Source organism: Bombyx mori, chromosome 21 (assembly GCF_030269925.1).
Source record: "Bombyx mori chromosome 21, ASM3026992v2".
NCBI classification, from domain to species: Eukaryota; Metazoa; Arthropoda; class Insecta; order Lepidoptera; family Bombycidae; genus Bombyx; species Bombyx mori.
In genome coordinates this window covers 3168794-3189621 of record NC_085127.1, presented here as the reverse complement: position 1 = coordinate 3189621, position 20828 = coordinate 3168794, and positions in this window count along the sequence as shown.

Here is a 20828-nt window from a genome sequence, read left to right as displayed (position 1 = left end):
GCTAAGGCTGGCTGGTACTTTGCACAGAGAGTGAGTCTGGCTGTCCAACGAGGCAACGTAGCCAGTATCTTGGGAACTGTGCCTCCTTCAAGCGCATTGGAAGATCTGTTCTACTGTGTGGGTTGAGTTATGTTAAATTATTTTGAATTGACTTTTTATTAATAATAAAATACCATGTAAATTTATAGATAATATAATGTTTACCTAATTTAATAATTTATAAGCTATGTTTATATAAAGCGAGTTAGTTACCTGCAACCAAAATGCGTACCTAAGCAGTTTTGCGGGGCATGGTTTAAATGAAAGTGTAACTTTTTATGAATAAATATATTACACACATACATACATAATTTAAAAGTTGTGTAAACCGGAACGTCTTTCGAAATTTATCACTTGTAACACTGAATTTTAAAATGACATCCATATAAGTGTATTATCTATGATGACATCCACGCTGGCTATCGAATAGGGACTCCCGTGATTGTTTAGTTTCTTGTTTCTCAAATGTGCTTAGCTTACATGCAGTACAAAGATGAAAATGATGAAAGATTCATTCTTCAAGCAACATCTACTAACAGAGCAGATTGCGCGCTGGTATTAAGTCGTTTTGTACCTATACGCCTTTTGTCAGCCGGGATATTAAGCTGTAAATATAGTTTGATTTATATCTATGAGCCGCGGAAAGCGCAGAAAATACTTATCGTTACTAAAAGATGTGATGTTCCATAACAGCTATTGTGTGTCATAATTATTGTGCTGTTAATATTAATTGGGTGTATTAAATTTAATATGTATCTACAATAAAATTTGTTCATGAATAATCTTTTGTTGTAAATGGTAATCTCAAAGGTTTTTTTGCATTGAATGAGTATTTTCGGAATTCGCGCTTTACTATGGTAAGGTAAGGTAGAGGTAAGGAGAACTGTCTCATATGGGAGAAGCTTGGAAAAGTGTCTCACTTTCAGCACTAAATAACAGTTCAAAAAACCTCCAGAATGGCGCTAGCATAGGCACAGGGTATGATACGAATTGAGCAGTTTTTAACTGATTGAAGTATGCTGAGTTAGGAAATTTAATATATTTAATGACTAGAGTAGTTAGTGACAGTGTAATATACAAGATCACACATGCTTACGTCGTCCAAAATAACTTCGTCAATATAACTTAAAATTAATGCTTTGGTAAACGTGGAGACATCGACTGCATTTTCTTATGAGCTTTAAATAATATACTTTTTGTGATTTTGTAGTGCTTACAGTTCTTTCGTTCTTTTTTATTTCTCTATCTTATTCTAATAACTTTCAGCGCCTTTTGTAAAATTTACCCGGTTGTTACTGTAGCGCCACCCTTATTTAACAGATTTTAACGGACACTTTTTACATACAGAAACGGTTCTCCGTACCCCTACCCTCCATACGCTTAACATATAGGACTAATGACTGAAATGACTGAATTTGAAAATATTCTGTTATTCATTATTTTTTAAAAAGAAATCGTTTGAATTTATCATTTATTGTCAGCCGCACATAAATTACGTTTCAAATGGCCAGTCTTGGAAAACGTCAACAACATAGTTAAATACCTAATCTACGCTATTCCCAAAATCATAGGTAGAAACCGAAACACAGTGGAACCCATAAAAATGTATGAGACGTCAGGAGATGCGCAGCTAACAAGAAACGCGCAGGGCGGCGCTAGTTATTCCGCACCAGTAATTGTGACAAACGGCTTATTCTCTCATATTTACTAAATTGTTTCGCTTTGCCGCTTACACGGCTAACACGCGTCGGAGATGTCGAATTCATAGAATCGGCTGTTGACTTAACATCTCCCCGGTGATCTATATATTAATATGTGTCTATGCGCACAAAAACTACAAAAAAAAAAAAAAAAAAAAGAAATCGGTCAACGAGCACTACTGCAACCGCACCGACACTTCTCTCGCAGCAACCTTACGCACAACACCTGTGTACCTGTATATTGTCACGGCCGTTATTTCAAATATAATTTGGAAGGAAAAATAAAACATTCATTTCGTTTGTACACCACTGCTTGCCTCCTCTTCCTCGCCAACAATACGCAAAGGAAAAACTTTGTATCTCTTTCTACAAAAATTGCGCAGACAGAGGACTATGAAATTTCCCACACTTATAGAGAAAATAGAGAAGGAGTGAAGAATGTTTAATATTTTTTTAAATTATGCCTAAAAAAGACATTAAATCAATAAAAAAAACATTACACACATTACCGCATATTTGACGCACACACGCATGCATACTATTTATTTATTGTCAAACTTTTGTTCTTGACATCTGTGGTCGAATTGAGAATATATTGAATATTGTTTGTCTTTATTAATATTTTTCTATAGTGTAGTCTTGTGATTATATTATATAATATAAGTATAATAAATAGTCTTTAAAAATAGAATCATAATAGTGTACAAACTTACAATTTCAATTAATTATAGTCGAATTTCGACTACTGCGGGACCACTCGTAATACTAATGTCGCTTTACCGAATGTTACGTTAGGTACTATATTACTAGTATTACAAGCCATTCAAATCTGCCCTCCTCATAGAAAACGCCTTCCAAAATGGCGGTTTCGAAAAACCTGTTTCTACCGTGAAGCAGTAATGTGTTTCGGTTTGAAGAGTGGGGTAGCCGTTGTAACTATACTGAGACCTTAGAACTTATATCTCAAGGTGGGTGGCGCATTTACGTCATAGATGCCTATGGGCTCCAGTAATCATTAACACCAGGTCAGCTGTGAGCTCGTCCACCCATCTAAGCAATAAAAAAAAACCGCGGCAAACATACATATTTTTAAATATCATATATAAACGTCACAGGGTGGTGTTGCGTAATAACATCCAGGTACAAAAGTAGGATAGTTCGTGAAGACTAAAAAAAAATGTTTTTTAGTTTATGCTCGTTTGATGGTGATAGGGTGGGATATCACCATCCTACTTATTATTGCCGCAAAACAGTCACGCTTTTTGAAGGTTCAATACAATTCAGACCTCTTTGTTATGATTCAAGATGGCTGACAGTATTCACTTTGTGATGTCCATAGATATTCTTCGTTTACCCATCCAGTGCAAAAATAATAGTAATACTAAATAAATATAGCAGCCAAACAATTTTTATCTCAAGTATAATTATGCGTAAATGATGTACCTAAGCGACAAAACGTAACATATCTCTGAAGGTTCATAGATAATATCAAATGGAGCTCAAAATTTTAGATTGTACATTATTCTGTGTTATCTTTATATTAATATGTGAAGCAAAACTTTGTACCCCTTTTTACGAAAATTGCGCCGACAGAGGAGAATATACAGAAGGAGTGCAGATTGTTAGTATTTTTTTAAATTATGCATAAAAAATACATTAAATCAATAAAAAAAAACATTACACACACTAACATGTATTTGACACACACACCCATGCATACTATTTGTTTATTGTCAAACTTTTCTTATTGCATATAGTCTGTGGTCAAATTGAGAATAGATTAAATATTGTTTGTCTTTATTGCTGTTTGTCTAAAGTATATCTTAGCGAAATCTGTGATTATAGAAGTATAATAAATAGTCTTTGTATAATCATAATAGTGTGCAAACTTATAGTTTCAATTAATTATTCCATCTACCGGGGGACCACTAGTGATAAATAAATATAGCAGCCAAATACTTTTTATCTCAAGAATATATGTATATGCGTAAATGACATAAGCTATGAAATGAAACATATCTCTAGAGTTCATAGATAAATTCAAATAGAGTTCAACATTCTAGATTGTATATAGTTCTGTGTTATGATAAATCGCCACGGAATACTTTATACAAATAAGGCAAGTCACGAACGCGAGGTCAGTGGTAGGCAGCAGTCGGATAATGAACCTCATTACTTCGTAAAACCAAATTTTTTGTCACGAGACGATATAACGATCGAACATGATTGATGTTCAATACAATATTATATTAATTTTTGTTAATTGTTCAAGTCGTCCGTTTTTCACGAGAGTACGCAGCATACGTCTTTGTTTGTGGTCAACATTTTTTTAATACTTAAGATCTGTGGTCAAATTGAAAATAGTTTAATATTATGTCTAAGAATAGATTAATTTAAGTCTATAGTGTAAGTCTTGGCGAAATCTGTGATTATAGAAGTATAATAAGTCTTTGACAATGAACCATAATAATGATCAAACTTATAATTGCAATTAATTATAGTCGAATTTCGAATACCGGAGCCACCACTAGTAGCAATAATTAGTCCCCAGCTTGCAACAGTACATTTAGAATTGAACACGTCAACCCAATAACTGCAGTTACGTATAACTCTATGTTTATATCGCGCGCGCGGGTCGAATAGGCCCCATTGAAAAAACCGGGCACGCGCCGTGTCGCAATAGAAATACGTCGTTAAACAAAAAGGCTATTGTGCCCGGAACGATCGAGGAGCGGTCCCGGGCGGGCAGTTATTGTACGAATCCGGCTGATTCGGGAATCTCACGGAGACGGTTAAAATTTGCGGGTAAAAAAAAAATTGCGGACTCCGGTGCGCTGCGCGATTGTGTCCCGATAGGGTTGTATTCACAAAAGTGGGTTTTGATCATAATCAGTGTTTGTTAAAAAAATTTAGCATAAAATAGTTAATTTTGACTATAGATACGAATCATTTGAATCAACCTTACATCTGTACTAAGATTATAAAACCGAAGAGTTTGTTTGTTTGAACACGCTAATCTCAGGAACTATACTGGTCCGATTTGAAAAATTCTTTCAGTGTCAGATGGCTCATTTATTGAGAAAGGCTATAGGCTATATAACATCACGCGTACAATACAATACAATACAAGCGGAGCACCAATAAAGAATGAATGACCACCAATAAAGAGGCGGGTAAAATTTAGCGTTATGCCAAAGTAACTATTCCACGCGGACGAAGTCGCGGGCAAAATCTAGTCTGAAAATAAATTGTTTCACTACGAGTTAGTTATTTATTGTAATTCACTAAAAATCCAAAGAATTACAAAAATCTTGTTTCAAGTGTTGAAAATCAATATTAAATCATAGCTACATTATTATTACGTAGACTATTATGACTACTGCTGAAAGATAAAAACTAACTAATAAAGCCTAGATGAAGTCATTAATTTAATTTAAATACACCACTCATGTGTCCAATTCCGCACATCAAATCAGTCTTGCATCTATGGTATCACATGAAATCGAAATAAAGATATCTTGATAAATACTTTCAACCCTACGTCCCTCCGAAGTTATTAATAATGGCAACATATTACAATTCAATTTGAGCGACCGCCAGCGTCCCAACGTAATCCCCGCCGGTAATCCTAACAGATAAACTGAACACAATTGTATTAAAAGCAAACATGAAAATTTTCGACAAATCTCCGACGAACGCTATTAAATATCCGTTTAATAGCATTGTCAGCTTTACAATAACCGCGGTATTAACGTTTCGCTTAGCTAGATACTCGGTCTTGTGAATTATGTATTATAAATGGACATTGCGTATCGTGTGCAGTTGTGCAGGAGTGGACGATAAGACCCACTGCACATTGATAGGGTTGAGCAAGTATCGCAATGTATAACGCGTTAGTTTTGACAACGTATACAACGGACGCTATAAATAAAATTATAAACGGATCCTCAGGGTGGTGGCGACAATTGAGACAATTTACATCCACACGAAATAATATATTCTCTTTTGTACACGTTACGGTGGGTAGAATACGAATGTAACAGAGATATGCTAACCGCCGGTATTTATACAATCATCTTGACCTATTTTAATACAAACTTAGTGGGTAATATTAAACATTGTTCATCTTAATTATTCTGCTGATTATTTACGTAAAATTATTATTTAATAATATCGAATTATGTAACATAAATAACATTAATGCCTATTGCGCCGTAAGGTTTATTGCGCCGGAAGCTGTCAAGCTGAAGGCGCCAATAAAATATTATAAGTATAAAGAAATATGAATGAACTATTTACTTGATTATGAAATTACTAATTATATTATAAGACAATAATAAGTTCTATATATTTCCTAAGTTCGTAAATAATTTATTATGTGAGGCCGGAAGTGTTGCTCGGTAACAAAAATACTAGATATAACTTGCGATGTTAGAGGCAAGATATCATGTTGTCTTCCTCGCCGAACCCGTCGCTGGCGACGAAGGGCTCGGCGAGTAAATTAACCTATAGACACAGCCCACTGAGTTTCTCGCCGGATCTTCTGAGTGGGTCGCGTTTCCGATCCGGTCGTAGATTCTGCGAAGCACTGCTCTTGCTAGGGTTCGAGTTAGCAACATCGTCAGGTTTGAGCCCCGTGAGCTCACCTACTATATAGTTAAGGTTACGCTGATATGGTCTCTCTAGACTGTCAGCTTAGGTAGGAAAAAAAGTGAGCTCATTAACTTATCTCAGTTAAATATAAATATCGTTAATTTAGTGATATCTGATATCCATAAAGACTTTGTGTTAGTTAGATAGTAGGTACTGTACTATCATAATTATGTTTATCTGTCTCGACATTTCTCTGTGTGTTTTCAATTAATTGTTGACGGGCGGGTATTTAACCTAACTCAGTGACGCTTATTTTTTTATGTATAAAGAAGTTAAATTAATAATGCATGGCTCATAATATGTATAAATATATATTTTGTATGTGTATGTGTATATTATATATATCCTTTTTGTATTAAATATTTTGCATTTTTTTTTGGCGTACAACAAAGCATGCTCTCTCTTTCTCTCCCTCTCTTATAAAAAGAAATATATTTTAACGATGCTAATACGAGGATATTATCAAAAGTAACTTTAGCAAAGCGATTAGAGTGATTAGCGATTTTGAAGTCGTCGTGGCGAAAAGGGTAAGACGTCGGAGTAAGACTAGTGTGTTTGATTCATAGTCACGTTTAGCCACAAATGACGTCATAACTAGTCATAACAAGTCTTCATAGCCTAAAGAATAAGACGTCCGGTGCATTCGTATCTAGCGATGCACCGGTGTTCGAATCCCGCAGGGGCGTACCAATTTCTCTAATGAAATACGTACTTAACAAATGTTCACGATTGAATTCCACGGTGAAGGAATAACATCGTGTAATAAAAATCAAACCCGCAAAATTATAATTTGCGTAATTACTGGTGGTAGGTAGGACCTCTTGTGAGTCCACCGCCCCTCCTGTTTCTGCCGTGAAGCAGTAATGCGTTTCGGTTTGAAGGGTGGGGCAGCCGTTGTAACTATACTGAGACCTTAGAACTGATGTCTCAAGGTGTGTGGCGCATTTACGTTGTAGATGTCTATGGGCTCCAGTAACCACATAACACCAGGTGGGCTGTGAGCTCGTCCACACATCTAAGAAATAAAAAAAAATCATAGAGACTTGTCCATTTTCTTAATCACTATTTTCGCTATAGCAATCGATCGCTAACTTCCACTCTAGTTTCTTTAGTGAATAAGTTAAGTATTTGTTTACAGTAAGACTTGTATAATGCGAATAGACCGATGAACCGTCAAATAACATTAGTTACGATAAACCGATTACAGGGACTCCGACTCCGAGGCCTCGACTAATACCCGAACCGTTCCGAACGTTAAGTCTCCCTTGTAAATATGATGAGATTTTCCAAGAGCTGGAACGCTGATTTGTTACGTAAACGCGGCCAAAATTTTTTCGTCACGTTATTATTATAAACTAGAGGTCCCGCAGTAGTCGAAATTCGACTATAATTAATTGAAATTGTAAGCTTGTACACTATTATGATTGTATTTTATACTTCTATAATCACAAATTTCGCCAAGGCTACACTATAAAAAAATATTAATAAAGACAAACAATATTTAATCTATTCTCAATTTGACCACAGACGTCAAGAACAAAAGTTTGACAATAAATAGTATGCATGCGTGTGTGCGTCAAATACATGGTATGTAGTGTGTGTAATGTTTTCTTTATTGAATTAATGTATCTTTTATACATTATTTAAAAAATATATTAGCATTGTGCACTTCTTCCCTATATTCTCTATAAGATACTCCTCCGTCCGCGCAATTTTCGTAAAAAGGGATACAAAGTTTTTGCTTCACGTATTAATATATAGATGATGACCGAGCTTTGCTCGTTTTTTTTTTTTATAACGCCATCTTGTTATGCCTTTAAAGCAGTAAAAATAGTATTATTATTCGCCAATAGATGTCGGGAAGAGCCATAAAGTTGATTATCGATAAAGTTGAAAAACGAATAAAACAACATTTTCTGAAAATAAATCGTAGCTAGATCGATTTATCGCCCCCGAAATCTCCTGTATACTAAATTTTATGAAAATCGTTGGAGCCGTTTCCGAGATTCAGATTATATATATACAAGAATTGCTCGTTTAAAGGTATAAGATTCGGAAATACTATTTGTGCGGTATTTTTTATTGCTTAGTTGGGTGGACGTGCTCCCAGCCCACCTGGTGTTCAGTGGTTACTGGAGCCCATAGACATTTACAACGTAAATGCGCTACCCACGTTGAGATATAAGTTCTAAGGTCTCAGTATAGTTACAACGGCTGCCCCCCCCCCCCCCCCCCCCCCCTTCAAACCGAAACGCATTAATGCTTCACGGCAGAAATAGGCGGGGTGGTGATACCTATCCGCGCGGACTTATAAGTGGTCTTACCACCAGTAATTACGCAAATTATAATTTTGCGGGTTTGATTTTTATTACACGATGTAATTTCTTCACCGTGGAACGAGATATTATATAATATGTTGCAATTGTAATCAGCTATTTAAATAGAAAATGTGTCATATTACTGCCTAATCTCATCGCGAACTGTGAAAAAATGCTGTCTGCCTTTCTTTTAATTATAAAACAAGATACTCAACGTTTGGTTTAAAAACCGTTAACAAAAGCGGCGTTTAATTGAATTGTGCAAATTTTCGGGTCTGAGGGAATCGCCGCTGAGGGTGGCGAGTGGGAGGGACGAGAGTTTCACGTTTTAACTTTCCGGACTAATGCTCACGCGGGGGGCGACTACCATTGTTCATTAATGCAGTTTTAAAACTCACTTTTCCTGAATTTAGATTTACACTTTTCTATTATTATTTCAGGATAATTACAACACAAGCATGCTTCAAAACATTAATATTAAAATTAGTTTATACTTCTAGAATTTTAAATAGAAAAGAGCTTGTCATTTTTATTATTATTTCAGGATAATTATAACATTAGCAAGCTTTAAAACATTAATATTTAAATTAGTTTATACTTCCAGAATTTAAAAAGTAAAAACTCTTCTTATTTTTATAATTATCACTACATAGTATAAAACAAAGTCGCTTTCTCTGTCCCTATATCTGTCTGTCCCTCCTCCTCCTTGCGTTGGTTTCCTCATTACTGAGGGTCGTGGTCATGGCCTTGAAACAGATTGTTTTTTATAGTGCACCGCCATCTGTTCCTATCTGCAGCTGAGTGCAGAGCATCGTGCACTGTGGTATCCAGGGCTGCACGAATCTGGTCCGTCCAACGGGTCGGGTTCCTGCCTCTTAGTCGCTTGCCCTTGACCTTTCCAGTGACCATCAATTTCTCAAAGTTGTCACTGTCTTTCCTTGCGATGTGGCCAAAGTATTCAAGAATCCTTCGCATGCAAATGGTGGAGAGTCTAGTCCGGATCTTCAACTGAGCTAGGATGGATAAATTGGTGCGGCGTGCGGTCCAGGGAATACCCAACATCCTCCTCCAGCACCACATTTCGAAGGCATCAATCCGATTGCGGTCAGCTTTCTTTATAGTCCATGTCTCTGCTCCGTATATGAATATTGAAAACACTAGTGTGCGGACTAGGTTGCTCTTGGTGTTCATAGAGATATTTTTGTCCTTCCATATTTTGTCCAGCTGAGACATGGCACCTTTTGCCATCCCAATCCGTCTACGAATTTCCGGTTCACAAGAGCCATTGTTGCTGATGTTGGAGCCCAGGTAAACAAAGTTGTCCGTTACTTCTAAATTAAGTGTACCGCTGAGCTCCAGTCTGCCTGTGCGATCAACGATCATGACCTTTGTTTTATATCTGTTTATCGCGAGTCCGAGGTCTTTGCTAATGCGCTCCATCCTGTCCAAGAACTTGCTCATCTCGATTTCGCTGGCTGCCAGGAGAGTGGTGTCGTCAGCGTAGCGTAAGTTAGAGATTTTACAGCCTCCGACGGTAATACCACCATCCCATCCATCGCATGTTTTCCTGACGATGTATTCGCCGTAAATATTGAACAGGATGGGTGACAGGATGCAGCCCTGCCGCACGCCCTTGTGAAATTTGAACGAGTCAGATGCAGTCCTATCGATTCTCACTACTCCCTGGCTGTTGTAGTATAATGACTGAAGGAGTGCAGTAAGGTGGCGAGGGACCCCCAACTCTGTGAGGACATCCCACAAGCAGTTCCAGTCAACACAGTCAAAAGCCTTACTATAGTCAACGAAACACATGATGACCGGCGTGTCGAATTCGTAGCACTTTTCCACAATCTGTCTCACGTTCAGTATTTGCTCCCTCGTGCCCTTGTCTTTTACAAATCCAGCTTGTTCCTGCGGGATCTGCCAGTCCAAATAGTAACGAATCCTCCTGTTTATTACATGCAAAAGAACTTTGCTAGCGTGAGAGATGAGGGCCAGGGTGCGGTAATTATCACATTTTCTAGTTGAACCTTTCTTGTGCAGTGGGATAATTATAGACCGCGTCCAGTTTTTGGGCCATTCACCGTTTTGCCATACGTGATTGCAAATCTTATGGAGTACATCCAAGCCATTGTCACCAAGAGCCTTGAGGATCTCCGATGTGATGTGTCTGTCCCTATGTATGCTTAAATCTTTAAAACTACGCAACGGATTTTGATGCGGTTTTTTATAATAGATAGAGTGATTGAAGAGGAAGGTTTATATGTATAATAATATCCATTAAATAGTGGAAAAATCAATAATAAATTACAGTTTCCGAAGCAAAGCGAGGGCGGGTCGCTAGTTTCAGGATAATTATAACATAAACAAGCTTCAAAACCTTAATATTTAAATTTAATTTATAATTCTAGGATTTTAAATGAAACAAACGCTTCACATTTTTATAATTATTTCAGGATAATAATAAGACAAGCAAGCTGCAAAACATTTATATTTAAATTAGTTTATACTTCTAGGATCTTAAATGGAAAAGAGCTTGTCATTTTTGCTCCTTCTTGCATGATAATAACACCCTTTGAAGCGCTTTTCCTTTTATACATACTCGTATAAGTGAGTTACGTTCCGCTCCTTTTGCGATCATTAGGTTACCAAAGCAATAGGAAAATTTTGATTTCGATGTGTTATAAATAGATTGACGCTTAAAAGGCAAACGTGACTAAGCGACAATAACTGCTTTGTACATAAATGATAGGCAATAACCATATTCGATGCGCAAAAAATATATTTTTATATAGGTCTATTAAAATAATTTCAATCCTACAGCTAGATTCGTTAAAATATAATTTTTTTCAGGTATTTCAACATTAAATTAGTCTACTGTAAAGTTCACGCATTGTCGCTTAGTCATGTTTGCCTTTCAAGCGTCGATATTATTATGTAGGCTATAAAAAGCTAAGGTTACCAATTGTAAATTATAGAAAAAAAAATGCTTACACACACTTGAGTATTGTAAATGATCGGCAGGTTTTCTCTATATATTCTACCAATTATTTCTTATCTATGTATTCTGCAGTGTGTATTCGAAAAAAATAATATATATAAATTATTTAGTTTTGTTTTTTATTAAAACTTCAAGGATTGAATTCAAACGTATCCTTTATTCGATGAGCTGAGCACATGGGATGGGGCTCGGAAATTGAGTTTATCTTAAAGTTTAAGCTAAACTGAATCTCGTTCGCATTTAAGAACGTACGTTTCGTGAATATAAAATTGTTACGACATTTTTTTTATGAAAGAACGTTTATTGGTGACTCGGTCGACTTTCTAATTTTGCCAAGTCAGGTGGGCGAGCAAAGGCTCAGCCAGGAGGGGTAGGATTTGTTAACGGCTCGAGTGCCTCCGAAAGAAACTTAACAGCTCAAGGACAGTTGCTTCGCGAATGCGTCTACTACCGGAATCGCGACCCGCTGAGAAGATCCGACGAGAAACTCAACGGCCTGATGCATGGGTTAGGTTGCACGTCGACCTCTTTGCCGAGTTCGACGAGTACGGCTACCAGAGTTCCTAAACTTTTTTTTCATCGTTTATATGGGTGAACGAGCTCACAGCCCACCTGGTTTTAAGTGGTTACTGGAGCCCATAGACATCCACAACGTAAATGTGCCACCCACCTTGAGATATAAGTTCTAAGGTCTCAGTATAGTTACAACGGCTACCCCGCCCTTCAAACCGAAACGCATTACTGCTTCACGGCAGAAATAAGCAGGGTGGTGGTACCTACCCACGCGGACTCACAAGGGGTCCTACCACCAGTAATTACGCAAAATTATAATTTTGCGGGTTTGATTTTTATTACACGATGTTAATCCTTCACCGTGGAAATCCATCGCGAACATTTGTTGAGTACGTATTTTACTAGTAAAATTAGTACCCGCCTGCGGGATTCGAACACCGGTGCATCGCTTAATACGAATGCTCCGGATGTCTTATCCTTTAGGCCAAGACGAGTCAAACCTGCTCCTAGTGTTAGAGCTGAAGACGTCTAATGCAAGAGTTATTGGATCTGATGTGGATAAGGACGTGTCTAGGGCGTTTGACAAATGCCTAAGTACATTAAGTATTACTTACGTAACGTACGTAAACTTAGCGTCTCACACGAGAAGCCGTGTCAGAAATAAACGAGCTTGCCAACAATGGTAAGGGTTCAGTATTCAATTAACTGGAGTCTCCGTCGTAAAGACCATACATTTTTAGTTATATCTCGCAGCATTCGAGACGATTACATTATTTTTATGAAGCCATTCTTTTATTTAAGAGGATCGTGATTTAAGTTTAATTCTACAAGTGTATGCACAGTTTTTGATTGTGTATTAACGTAAGACTGTATCTAGTACTATCTAGCTGTGCGCCGGTAACTTTTTTTGTGGATAGTGAGTGAACGAGTGACGAGTGAACAAGCACACGGCCCATTTAGTGTTAAGTGGTTCCCCGAACTTATACACATCGCAATGTAAATCCCGCTACCCACCATGAGATAAGACAAACATCCATGGAGAGCTTGTCTTTTCGTCTACCTACATTCAAATTCTGATCTCATATATTTTTTGACCATAACATTAAATTGTTGTCGTATTGTGTAGAGGTTTTTGATTTAGTTCATGATTGTCTACTATTGGACCGAAAACGTGACCCATTGAGAAAGTTTTGACGAGAAACTCAGTGGGCTGATGTTACGTAGGTCCTTAGTAACGGAACGAACCAACCTAAAGAAGTACAATTTTTGGAACGAAGTTCCCTATGGGACGATGCGGAGGGGTACCCTAACCTGGAAAAAACGTCCGTAACGTAAGATTTTTATTTTTTAAAGTTTATCTCACATTTGTACTTACCGTTTAGATGCTATTTTAAATATTTATATGTTACTAGCCGTACTCGCCCGCTTCGCTGGGCATTTAAAATTAACATTATTGTCATTATTATTAGGGAGTTCGACACTCATATAAATATTAGCCTATCCATCAAGTACATATATACTCTACATGGATACCAAGTTTCAAGTCAATTGGATGCACGGTTCAGTAGTTATAACGGAACATCCGAAAAACCACTGTAGATTTATATATTAGTATAGATATAGATAGTGCTGCACTATCTAACTTTGACAAAGTCTACGGATATGATACATCACTTGGGCAAAAAAATGGGCTTGGTTTATCGAGAGCTACAACAAACCTGACAGCAAAAATTTCCTTCTTCAAACGAAGCTTGAGAAGTCTTTAGCAACAGGCAGCGGCTAGGCTGTGGCCCTCGCATTGGTGACGTCAATGATCTACGATAACCACTTGCCACCAGGTGGGCTGTGTGCTCGTCTGCCACCCCTTTTTTTTAACGCTGGGGAATCCATTTACGGATATCCGGTCGAGGGGGGTAACGGACCGGGTTATGTCGAACTCCGGCGCCTCCTGAAAGGAAGAAGGGGAGAAAAGAAGGACCGAGGTCCTTCACCTCCTCAATTTCTCACAGAAGACTACGCCTTGGAAAACCGACTACCGACTAAGCCCCATCGAGGTCCACCACTACTACACGAAACTTACAGTACCACAGTGCGCGCTGAAATCGTCTCCTACCCTGGTTGCAAAGCAATTACGCTTTGTAATACAGGACAGCGGCTATACGATACGCTTCTTTTTTTATTTATTGGTTAGGTGGGTGGACGAGCTCACAGCCCACCTGGTGTTAATTGGTTACTAGAGCCCATAGACATCTACAACGTAAATGCGCCACTCACCTTGAGATATAAGTTCTAAGGTCTCAAGTATAGCTACAACGGCTGCCCCACCCTTCAAACCGAAACGCATTACTGCTTCACGGCAGAAATAGGCGGGGTGGTGGTACGCGGACTCACAAGAGGTCCTACCAAGCAAAGCAATCATGCTTTGTAATACAGGACAGCGGTTATACAATACGCTTCGATCTAATTTGTCTTGTTCAGAGGCCTCAGATACAACTTAAGACTCGCTCAATCTTTAGAAAATGCTAAGTACTAGTTTTATTCGGCACTGCGTGTTCCCACAACCCTCGATACATGATTAATCACTTTGAGTTCGCTGTTTGTTTGACCGTAACCCGAGCCCGCGGGTTTGGTCGCTCTATTAAATTATCTGTTAGTTCAGTGGACATTAGGGCCCCTGTCTAATGTTTTAATTGTCATTTACGGAACATCCTTAATCGCTTTTGCGCTATGAGGTATTATTAGGTTTGCCTTTTGACGGGATTTGTTTTTGTTCAGCCCGATAAATGAAATCGCCCTTTTTTTATTTAATTTAAGCTTAAGTTTTATAATAATTATAATGCTAAAAGTGACGTGGCTAGGTATGTTGTTTGATAGTTATTGTTATTTTTATTATCTATATATTAATACGTGACGCAAAAACTTTGTACCCCTTTTTACGAAAAATGCGCGGACGGAGGAGTATGAAATTTCCCACGCTTATAGAGAATATAGAGAAGGAGTGAAGAATGTTAATATTATTTTAAATTGTGCATAAAAATACATTAAATCATTTAAAAAAAACATTATACACTCTACCATGTATTTGGCACACACACACATGCATACTATTTGCTTATTGTTAAACCTTTCTTATGCCTTCAAACTATGGTCAAATTGAGAACAGATTATATTATATATTTTTTGTCTTTATTAATATTTGTCTAAAGTGTAGTTTTGGCGAAATCTGTGTTTATAGAAGTATAAAAAATAGTCTTTGACAATAGAACCATAATAATAGTCGAATTTCGACTACCGTGGGATCACTAGTTACTATACCTAACTGTTTAATATGAATAGGCGAAGACAAAAAAGTAGTACCATTTCTTCGTCCATCTGGAAACCGATTTTTTAATGTTTTGTTGCTATCAAATAGCCTCATTGATCAAGAAGAAGAGTTCGATGAGCGAACTAGCCCATAGACACCACACATTGAGTTTCTGGCCGACTCTTCTCAGTGGGTTGCGATTCCGATACGATGGTAGATTCAGCGAAGCATTGCTCTTGCTAGGTCTAGTACTAAGAAACTCTCAGATTGAGCCCGTAAGCTCACCTACCCGTCGGCTAGAAGCTGGAATACCCCCTTAGGCTTCCAGCGAATAGGTAGGAAAAAAAGTTTACCGTAAAGCATTTTTGGTATACCATACCAAAGTACCTGTACTTCTAAGGACACTGTTAAACCTCACATTTCGAATTAATGCTTCATTATATGGTAAAAAAATAACGATCTCCGCATGCTTACTTGAAAGCAAAAGATTAGACATATCAAGTGCATTCACGTGTTTTTTCAATGGTAACACAGTTCATTAAAACGTAAATACCCGGAAAAATCCTCAATTAATTGGTACCGGGATCACTGGGTCGTTGCCTGTATAAAATTGTGAATTTAATTTAATAATAGCCTATCCACCAATCTTTGATATGGGAATTTCGTCATAAACGGCATTGAATTAAGGAACGTTTTAATGTTTGCAAAGATGTGTGTTTCGTGATGTTTATTTTGTCGATCTTTGTGGTCGCGTGCCGTGCAGGTATGCTCTTTTATAAGCATTACGAGCAGTCATGTTTTTCTAGAAATAAAGGGTAGTAGGAAATTGTTCCTGATATGAATTTAATATGTTATCTCAATACAAACGGAAACTAAACAGGTTTCCTAAGCTAAGTATAAATACTAACGTTATAAATGCGAAAGTTTTTCAGCAACTTCTTGAATTATTGCCTAGATCTCTAGACATCTACAACGTAAATGCGCCACCGACCTTGAGATATAAGTTCCAAGGTCTTCATTATAGTTAATAGATGGCTTCAAACCGAAACGCATCACGCTTCACGGCAGAAATAGGCAGGGCGGTGGTACCCACCCGCGCGGACTCACAAGAGGTCCTACCACCAGTAAATAGCACCTCTATAGCTTGGATCGACATACAGGATACTTATTACAATGGCAAATTACATAGGCTAGGCAACGCTGGATTTTCACGAAGCTGCTTAAATACGAGAGCATATTCGCTATTGCGTGATAAATCTATTGGTAAATAATGGATTAAACAGTACAACTATTAACACTTTATCCCGGGAATAAGCAACGTGTTTTATTCTTTTCGTATTACAAAATTTAACTCGGGTGAAATTTCGGGACTTGTCTAGTTTATTCCATGTCATGCTTATTTAACAATGAAAATTCAAACAGAAGAAAAACACATTTTTCATTTTATGACTGCATTCATATTACTTACTTGAGGGTCTTACGACCCGGTGCGAGTAGTGTACTTACTACCTCTTTCTGATCGGTAGCAGCATTTGCGTTGTGATATCTATGAAGCCGGCAAATAATTGACTGCCGCTGAGTTTTGTTTCAGATATCGCTTAATGAAGTCTTCCTCCTCGCGTCGTTTACTCACTGCTGAGGGTCGTGACCATCATATTTCGACAGGATTTTACTCCTTGTAATGTCCCTCCAGCGCCTCCGATCATTGGCTGTATGACGGGGCTAGAATGCCTAGGTAAATAAAGTTGTCAACAAACTCAAGGTTTAGTGCTCCACTAAGCTCCAACTTTTTTACTGATGAAATACATAATTCTAATGGCCGAGTGTAATGTCTTACTGTGGAATATGTTGATGTTTTTTTTAAAATTAACTATTACATAATTTTTTTTTTTTTTTTTATGATTGAAAGATTACTGGTGGCCCGGAGGCCTTTCCAGCTTCACCAGGACAGGTGGGCGAGCAAAGGCTCAGCCAGGAGGGGGGGGATTTGCTAACAACTGCCCGAGCGCCTCCGAAGGAGACCTAACAACTCAAGAGCAATTGCTTCTCGAATGAATCTACTACCGGATCGGAATCGCGACCCACTGAGAAGATCCGGCGAGAAACTCAGCGGGCTGATGCATGGGTTAGGTTGCACGTCGACCTCTTTGTCGAGTTCGACGAGTACGGTTACCGGGGTTCCTCAGCCTGCTCCTAGTGTTAGAGCTGAAGGTATCTAATGCAAGAGTTATTGGATCTGATGGATCCGTAAGGACGTGTCTAGGGCGACGACGGTGACTTGCTCCTGCGTGATCAGGATTCGGGGAGTAATCAGCGGCGGCAACGATAAGGCGATTATCATGACGCATAGCCTTATCGAAGTAACGTTCCGACACTAACTTCAGGTGTTTGCGGATCGATTCGAGGCCCAGGTCGTCGTGAAGGTCGACGTTCCTCACGAACCACGGAGCCCCGACGGCTAACCTGCAAAAGCGGGATTGTAGGGATTGGAGGGTGTCTATGTGTGTGCGGGCCGCGTGAGCGAACACCACACTCGCGTAAGTCATGACGGGCCTTATGCAAGTTTTGTAAAGTGTCACCTTGTTCCGAAGGGACATTTTACTCCGCTTACAGATCATGGGATAGAGTCTACCGAGAATAAATGCGGCACGGTCACGGACTGTTTTTATATGCGGACGGAATGTCATGGATGCATCCAGGGTTACTCCCAGGTACTTGACCTTCCTGGTCCAGGGTATAGGTTGGCCTTTTACATTCAATGACCTTGAGCTAAGATTTTTCAATACGTCATTTCGGACCCTCCCGATCAACTTTCGGTGCCATTAAGTCAGTGTTCTCATCGTATCCGACGACGGGTTCGTCGAGCAACTCAACTCACAGATATAGCCGACTGAGATTCTCGCCGGATCTTCTCAGTGGGTCACGATTCCGATCCGGTGGTAGATTCAAGTGAGCATTTCTCTTGTTAGGGCAGGTGCTAGCAAAATATCCCATATTGAGCCCCGTGACCTTGCCTATACGTTCGGTGAAGTTTAAGTATAACCCCTCGAGGTTACCTAGTACTTTGTCAATTGAAAAACACGCTGATGATTTAAATCGATTCTCAAAACGTACTAACGCAATCAAACATCGAATGCGACTTTTCAAGAACTTATCGCAAACATTTATCAGTTGAACAGCCGTGACGATAAATATAAAGGCGATCTCCCACAGCGCCACCAGACATAAGGCCCACCGCACACGGGCACTCACAATGACGAACAAACGGCCGTATGCACCGTGACAACACTTCATTATGTCAGTATTGAGCATCGATTTAGGGACGTGAATCGTGTCGATTTGATGGTAACATTTTTAGTTCGTGTAGCTTGAGATGTGTGATTAAAGACTCGCACACACACACTACGTCTTCTTCTGAGTCGGTCTCTTCATTACTGAAGGTCGTGTCTAGTTTGAAATTCTAACTACTCTATACTGCTTCCCCACATCTTCCTGTCCTCGGCGGCTTTATAGCCTCGGTTTTTTGGGAGGCCCGTGAGCGTCTTTACCAGATGAGACCGGCGGGTAGGTGAGCGTCCGCGTGATCTTCTCCCGTCAACCTCACCAAAACTACCATCAGCTGCTCTAAGTCATCGGGATCTCTACGAGCGATGTGACCGAAGTACATGAGAATACTTTGGAAGCAGATAGCGGACAGCCTTGTTGTAATACTGAGCTCCTTCAGAATGGATAAGTTGGTCCGACGTTTTATATAAATAAACACACAGTTTCGTGTAAATATGATCTTTCAAGGTGAGGCGATATTCATATTGTAGTTGCTATGAACTCTAATAACTTATAGCTTTGGAAGAGTTGGTACCATTGGTATCGATTGGTGTTGCTATGAGCTGTAATAACTTATAGCTTCATAAGAGTTGGTACTATTGGTATGGATTATCACCATTCCGAGTAAATATCACAGCGTAAATGTCAACGTTCACCTCAAAGCATGAGGTCGACAAACAGGAACGCATCACTGCTTTGAGGCACAAGCAGACTGTATAGTTGTACAGGCAGCGGATGAATACCGTGAGGTGGTTCGTGAGCATGAGATATCACTATATGTGCAAAATCCTCCTTTAAAACAAATTCACAGTTATCGATACCATAGTTACACACTTGCCATAATGTATTCCCAACCCTATAAATCGTCAAAACAGGGGTTGCTTCCAACCCTTCAGCGAGGCTTAATTCCATAATTGAGGGTTAAATCTCTAGACTGGCTGATTCGTTATGACACCGTGTATCCACTCATCACAATACGGAGGGCTCAGATCGAGATAATATTTATTGCCGATGATTTGATAGAGTCGATCACCTGCTGTGCCATGTAGTTTTGTTTTTAATTAGTCTCCTCATCGGTGTAGTGGTTGTGACCGAAGCTCCTTCTCTGGGTTCGATTCCCGGAATCTGTATCTTTGGTATAAAATCAATTTAGAGTTCGGGTGTAAACTTTCCGGTCTCTTTAATATTTATTAGAAGAAAATCCACATTGACTAGTATATAATTAGTCTTTCCTTTTTATCGTAACTTTTTTATTTATATAATAAATAAATAAATAAATATTTACTAACAATCACACCACGTTAACTGGTCCCGTGATAAGTTCGTAAAGAACTTGTGTTACAGGAACCAGATAACGGATATAAATGTAAGATTTTCGTTATACACATACATATATTTAATATACATCCATAATCCTGGAAAAGACATTTATATTTATCATACAAATATCTTCCCTTGGCGGGATTCGAACCAGCGACCCCCTTGTGTAGTGACCATGTCACTTACCACTACATCAGACGGCCGTATATAAAATGCTTGATGAAGGAGTAACGATCCTAAAGCCAATTTAGTAAACAGAAAAACAATTTCAGTCTTGACGGAAAGGCCACGTCTTCAACTCTCCACGATTGGACCCCGGATGCACCGGAGTCAACATATCAAACTACCTATTTTATATTAATCAACTATTTTAAATTTCTTAATATTAAAACTTAAATACTAATTTATTTTAAGCGCTGTATTGTTCGCGTTTTATTTAACAAAAACCTTAACTGCGTATTTTGATGCTAAGAATAGAATTCTTTATTTATGTTGAGCTTATAGTTACACTAATTCTGCTGGTAAAGTATTATATAAGTGAGAGGTAACATAACAAGAGGATTTTTTTTTATTGCCTTTGTTGGCATACGAGCGTACGACCCACCTGATGGTAAGTGGTTACCGTCGCCCATGGACTTCAGCGATGCCAGGAGCAG